The 6,571-nt window shown below is 38.9% G+C and overlaps 1 pseudogene; it reads right to left on the reverse strand.

Annotated features, from left to right (window-relative positions):
* Positions 1–2,302: 2,302 nt before the first annotated feature.
* LOC102502710 (ragulator complex protein LAMTOR5 pseudogene) lies at positions 2,303–2,596 on the reverse strand (annotated as a pseudogene).
* Between the last annotated feature and the right edge of the window lie 3,975 nt (positions 2,597–6,571).

Genomic DNA, 6,571 nt, shown 5'->3' on the forward strand with positions numbered 1-6,571 from the left:
CCCCAAAAAAAAAAATATATATATATATCTACGATTCACTCTCTTAAGTAGACATAAGCTGGCTCCACTGATCTGGAGATAATGTTTGGGAGAATACAGGAGTGATTTGACCTAGATAGCATTGGTACATAGGGCCAGCAACATCTGCATTTCTTACTATTATTTAAAAATAAAATTTCAAAATTTACTTAAAACAATGATCTTTAGAGTTGTCTCTCAAAATTAGAAGATTTGGCATATATTCATAAACTGAAAAAAAGTAGCTAGAACTATATCTTTCCCAGGTATCTCACTGACTCCTATTACTCCCATAACAAAAAGGCTAAGTATCAGTTGCCATTTATATTCTAATATACAATCCCATGTTTATGCTACTGTCTTGGATTCTGAAAGCATTTGAGTTTGAGATCTCTGCTCTAAACAAATCTGTCACATTAAGACTTTCCTAGATGGGGCCAGCAGGTAACATGATTAAGGCTCTGGACTTTCACATGGTTGACTGTGGTTCTAGTCCTAGACCCTGCAGCTTGAAACTCATGCTGGGTGTGTGTCTGTGAATGCCCAAAATCCTGACAGAAGAATGTAGGACAAGGGATTGTGGTGTGGTCACTCTTCCAGAGGGTGATTTCTCACTTTCTGTCTCTCACTGCCTCTCCAGCGAGCAGACATGCTCTACAGGAAACATGTCTCTCTAAGAAAAAAAAAAAGAAAAGAAAAGAAAATAGACTTTCCTATATCAGGATCCAAAATTTTCATTTTTAATGGATTTTCCAATTTTTTTGTTTATTATAAGTAATTGTAAAATAACTGAGGCAATTACTGAATTTCCTTTTTAGTTTTCAGTTTTTTCCAAAGGGACAATTCTAATAAAATGCATAACAAAAACATTAATATATATAAATTAAAAATCTACGTTACTATCTCTAGCTGGTATGATGGACCCTAGCAAAGAGTTTAGACAGCACAAAAGATGTGTGTATAACACAATATTGCATGTTGTTTCACGTTGTGTGCATAACACAATATTGCATGTTGTTTCACGTTGTGTGTATAACACAATATTGCATGTTGTTTCAGGTCCATTATTTTGTTTATTCTTATAAGGTGAGAATGATTTGATTTTTATATTGCAATGAGCTGTCTTGAAAAATGTACTGAAATTTTAGTTAGTTTTAAGTTGTCCAGAAAATTCTCCAAAGTAAGCAGAATATATCTGGGTATTTGCAAAAGACTCAACTAAAAAGAAATAAATTCTCATATATAATTTCATAGTTAATTTGTTTAATTAAAAATTGGTGAGCCTACAGTCTAATCATTTTTTCCCTGTTATATACCATAACAGAATACTCAAAAATTTATTTCTTTTGGTCAAGGATTAAATATCAATATTTCACTAAATAGTCCTAAACAAATCATTGATCTTAGATAAGTACCCTTGGGATACTAAATAATTTAGAAGATATGTTTATCCTGTTTCTTAAATGCTAAGAATAAAATGAATTATGAATCCTAATCTCTTTTCACCCAGTTCCTAGTGAAGAAGTTTTAGACAAATAACTTATTCTCTGTGCCTCGTTTCCCTCATTAGTAAAAAGAACAATATAATAGCATGTAACCTATTTGATGTAATATGAGAGTCTCAAGATAAAATATATGTAAATTTTGTATCACATGATTTAGTAATATGTAGTCCTATCTCAACAATATTAACTATTGCTAGCATGAACTATTATAACAATTTGTTATAAAGTCAGCAGATAATTTTTTTTGGAGAAGATTTTGCTATAGGGTGTGTCTGCTCACCAGACAGAGAGACAGAGATACAGAAAGCGAGAAATCACCCCCCAGATGGTCACGCCGCAATCCCTTCTCCTCCATTCTCCTCTCGGGATCTTGGGCATGCACGCACACGCGCCCGGCGTGAGTTTAAGTCACCGGGTCTGGGACGCGAACCATGGTCGACTATGTGGGAGGCCAACGACATAGCCATTACACTAACTGCTGGTCCCATCAGCAGATTTTTTTTTTTTTCCAGAAAAGATCCAAGTTTTCCTCCAGATTTATTGAACATAACATCTATATACAAAGTGACATGGGCCTGCTGCTTTAAAACATAATCCTTTCTTACTAGCACAGTATCTTGACAAGACCAGTCCACAGACTGTTAAAAAGCAACTTTAAAATAAACAGAAAAGCGCCCAATGCCTCTTAAATGAACTACCAGCAATTTCAATCATTTTAGTAAGATAATTAGCACAGGCTCCATTCCCTCTGATAAACTGCAGGAAAACTGATAAAGACATCAAGAGGCCATTTTATGCACTGCGACTGTAATGCCATCATGTTTCTGGATCATAATGTTCCCATTCTCTGATTCTAGACGTACCACAGGAATATCAGTGGGGTCGGAGGTTAGCTTGGCTGTTTGGTGGGCTAAAACAGATATCACCCCAGCATATGCTCATCTGACAGGGTCCCACGGCAGCCCAGATTAAGTCCTTGTGAATCTGTGCACAGAACTCCAACAATGGATGGATTTTTCATTGTGTCCTCCAACTGCTGCTCCAAAGTCGCCTCCATCCCGGCCGCCATCTACCCCAGGACAGCACTCTGCAGTGCCTAGCGTCAGGATCCACCACAGGCCTCGGTCACAGGACGCCAGCTGGGCGTGGACGGGGAGCAGAGACATGCTGAACTACTTCTACTGCCGCCACTTTTCTACTTTCTTCGTAGGAGGCTTCCTTAATATTCTAAGATAGTGGTTCTCCACCATGAATGTACATAAGACTCACATGAGAAGCTTAACTATAATCCTCACACCTCTTCTTGAGAAATCCTGATTTAATTTGTTTAAGAATGAAGCAAGATCTTCAGGAGTTCTTAAAACTCCCCGGATAATTGTAATGTGCAGCCAAGATTCAGAACCACTGCTCTAAGGAAACCAGAAGCCTCATATGCTAAGAACCATCTGCTTATGTAAATTATTGATCAGGAGAGTTCAAGTACATTTTGTTGGATGAACTGTACAGTCTCAATTGCATACTTAGGTGATAATCAGAGTGGACTTTTCACAGATACAGATTTCAGCATTCGTTTCACCAGCTCGCAAATCACTCTGAAAGTTCCACGACTGGACATAATGTACCCTGGTATTAGAGTATTAATTGGACAGATGGACTGAAAGGGGGAGACTTGTACTAAGAACTGAGACAGTGATTGAGCCTAGGAAACAATACAGTACCTCTAACATATCCAGGACAAAAACGTGCATTTTTTTTCTTTATGATCCTATATATGTAACTTTTAGGGAGGCGCGCGCACACACACACACACACACACACACACACACACACAAATGCACATGCACACACAATCCGCCGGTTATTCATGTGCTGTCATTTTAGGTCATCCTGTCTTTTAGGTTCTAAGTAAGGTTTCTCAAATATTCTACATCTGAGTGGAAATTTCAGTGCACCAGCTAAGAGTTCTGTGAATTCTTACTGGGTTTATATCTTTAGAATCATTCTAGCTCTGATTTATGGCCTTAAAGTCTTAATCATCATTTCATCTCTTGGGGCATTACCCATTTCTCTGGTTTTCACAACAATGTGGAACTCATTCCGTCAATTCTAGAATAGTATTCAGTATTTCTACATTTGAAAAAATAAATGATCATTTAAAAATCCTTTCCCTTAAAACAAAGAACAGTATTTCACCAACAATAAATTGAAAAACTGCGGGCAACTTAAAAATAGAATGCTGCTTCAACGTCTAACATTTTACATCCTAAGCTCCTCAGGGTCCAGTATCAGAGAACTCTACCCTAATTCTTCCCTCCACGGAACTTTGTGGTCCTTTAAGAGAGTGATTTCCAAACACAATCATTTCTCAGACCATGCCGCTCTAGCTTCAAGGGTAAAAAGCCAGCATTTTCTATGAGTTCTATTATTTGCAATAAATTTTATTGATGCGTCTGCTACTCCCTTTTTTTTTTTCTTCTTGCATTTTAAATGAAAACCTTCCCCTAGCCTCTTCCATAATTAGATGAGGAATTCTTTTCAACCAATAGCCATTTTTCCCTTGATAGGCTCTTCCAAAGTTCAGAACGCGCCTAGACAATACGCTTCACTATGAAATGAAAACCTGACACCTAACCCTGCCAGCACAAGTTCTAGTGGTGGTAATACATCTCCCCCCACTACCGCCATCATTTGAAATAGCTCAGTTTGGCTACATACTGAAGACAAAGAAATCTGTCAGTTTTTAGTGCCCAGATCTACCTCAGAGAAGGTATCAGTGTAAAGTCAGTGTTCCCACCCAAACAAAAATAAATAAATAAAACAAAGACATAATTACACTTGAGTGAGGATCAGGCATGAGTAAGTAATGCTACAGGCTGATCATATCGATTATTTCGAGACACAGAAGCCTAAATGAAATGGTCAGTGTAAACAGCATGTAGCAGTTAAAACTCTCAATTAGTAAGCTCCCAGGAGGTGGGAAAAGAAACATTTTTATCTCATGTAAATTGTTGACAAGTCTCAAAAAGCTTTCCGGGATGTGAGTGGCTTATAGGGAGAAATTCACATGTTGAGAAGTATTTTTTCCCATTAGTTTTTTTTTTTAGAGGTTTTTCCTGTAGGGTGCGTGCGCTCGCCAGACAGAGAGAGACAGAGACAGAAAGCAGTGAGAAATCATCCCCTGGGGGGGAGGGGGAGTGGCCACGCCGCAATCCCTTCTCCTCCCTTCTCCTCTCAGGATCTTGGGCACGCACGCACACGCGCTCGGCGTGAGTTTTAAGCCACCGGGTCCGGAACACGAAGCATGTTGACTACGTGGGAGTCCAGCGACATAGCCATTACGCTAACTGCTGGTTCCCCCATTACACTTTTTAAACCATGTAATTCTTTCTGGCTCCAATGGGATCATCTTGTTCACAGCGGTTCCAGTGGTCACTCACTATCACTCAACTCTCTTCTTTCGAAGGCAGGAAGCTTTTGTACACTAAATACAGAGACTTGTGGTTTTGAATGGTTTTTAGGTGGGTTGTCCAAATTGGCGATCTCTTCCATTAACTGTAGTAGCAACACTCAGGATATGTGATTTTCAAAACTGCTGTTATCTTAGAGCAAAAGGATGGATACAATGTGCGTTTTAGAATTATTCCACTTCCCATGTGGCCCAACCACCATATAAGAATCTCAAAATTAGAGAATGGCACTGTGGTGGTGGTGGTGGTGGGGGGGCTTCCAGACCCAACAAAGATAACATAGCATGATTGAAATTCAAGGGCGCATGTGTGAGTTGTTGTAACCTAGTAGTCCTGTCTCTATAGCAACTCGACAACTCTGTAACTCCACGTACTCCCACACATCCAACAGCCCAGTGGCTCAGTGCATGTCTGCATAATTCTGTAGCAACTTTATCACATTAGCTACACTATAAAAATTGTATAAAACCATATGAGGGGGACAAAGAGACTAAAATAAATATAAGGAAGGGCCCCCTGGAAATTCAGGGGTCAACCTTTGGATGTGAACCCCCTGAACCAGTGCCGACATGAATAAACTGCTATTTTCCCGCTAAGAACCTTGATGTCCTGTCTCTCTCACTAAATATCCCACTACAGCATTCTTGGGGAAAAAGGCATTTGTATCCTTTGTCTTCACAAAGAGCTTTTAAATGACTTTTTTAAATTTGGTTTTGATTTTTTATAGCTGTCGTCAAAACCTTCAGGAAACTCTGATTCTTGCCTCATCTTCTCTTTGTACTTCCTTTGAGTCCCTTACACTCAGTTTAATTTAATAAAGGTTAGGTATGAGGGTTGTCTTCAAAGCTTCATGGGAAATGTGTATTCTGAAAAACCCTGCGTGGATTTCCAAATTTTTTGTACTGAAAAGCTTCATACTTTCACATCCATTTCCATGAACTTTTTGAAGTCCCCTTGTACTTGACCACCACTGCATCTAGAGGGAGTGTCATTACTTTCTACTCTAATTCCTATAGAGAAAAACAACAACAATAACAACAATCACGTTTTGCTTTTTTTCCAAGTAAACCAACTAACGATAGCTGATTGGAGAAGACGGAACCGGAAAGCCGTAATGTTCATGAACTTACAGCAGACGTGTTCATTTCCGCTAGCACCTCATCCACCATGACCTGCAGCATTTAGTTTGGCGTGTAAGCACACAAGTGTGTAAATTGTTCTTGGTCCACACCTGGAAAAGGCAATTTGTATCTGACTCTATCTTGGCAGCCGAGAACTGTGAATAGAGTTGATAACCTCAGTAGCATCCTTCAGCTGATTTCATCTGTAATTGTCAGTTCCATTTTGTCACTCTCATTCCGCGTATCTCCTAAACTTAGAAAGGGGTCAAGGGCAAGAAGAGGGTTAACACTGACTTTTTTGGCAAGTCACTTCAATGTCATGTCTATATTAAAATTGTGGTTCCAATATAATAATCTCAAATTTTATCACTAACAAGTTTTCAAATCCTGGATTTATTCACATACTCATAAATGATGAGTGGTATCTACTCAAACTTAGAAAAGAAATTCTTTCATGAGC

This window comes from Tupaia chinensis, unplaced genomic scaffold, assembly GCF_000334495.1.
Source record: "Tupaia chinensis unplaced genomic scaffold, TupChi_1.0 Scaffold148646_1, whole genome shotgun sequence".
In the NCBI taxonomy this organism is placed as follows: domain Eukaryota; kingdom Metazoa; phylum Chordata; class Mammalia; order Scandentia; family Tupaiidae; genus Tupaia; species Tupaia belangeri.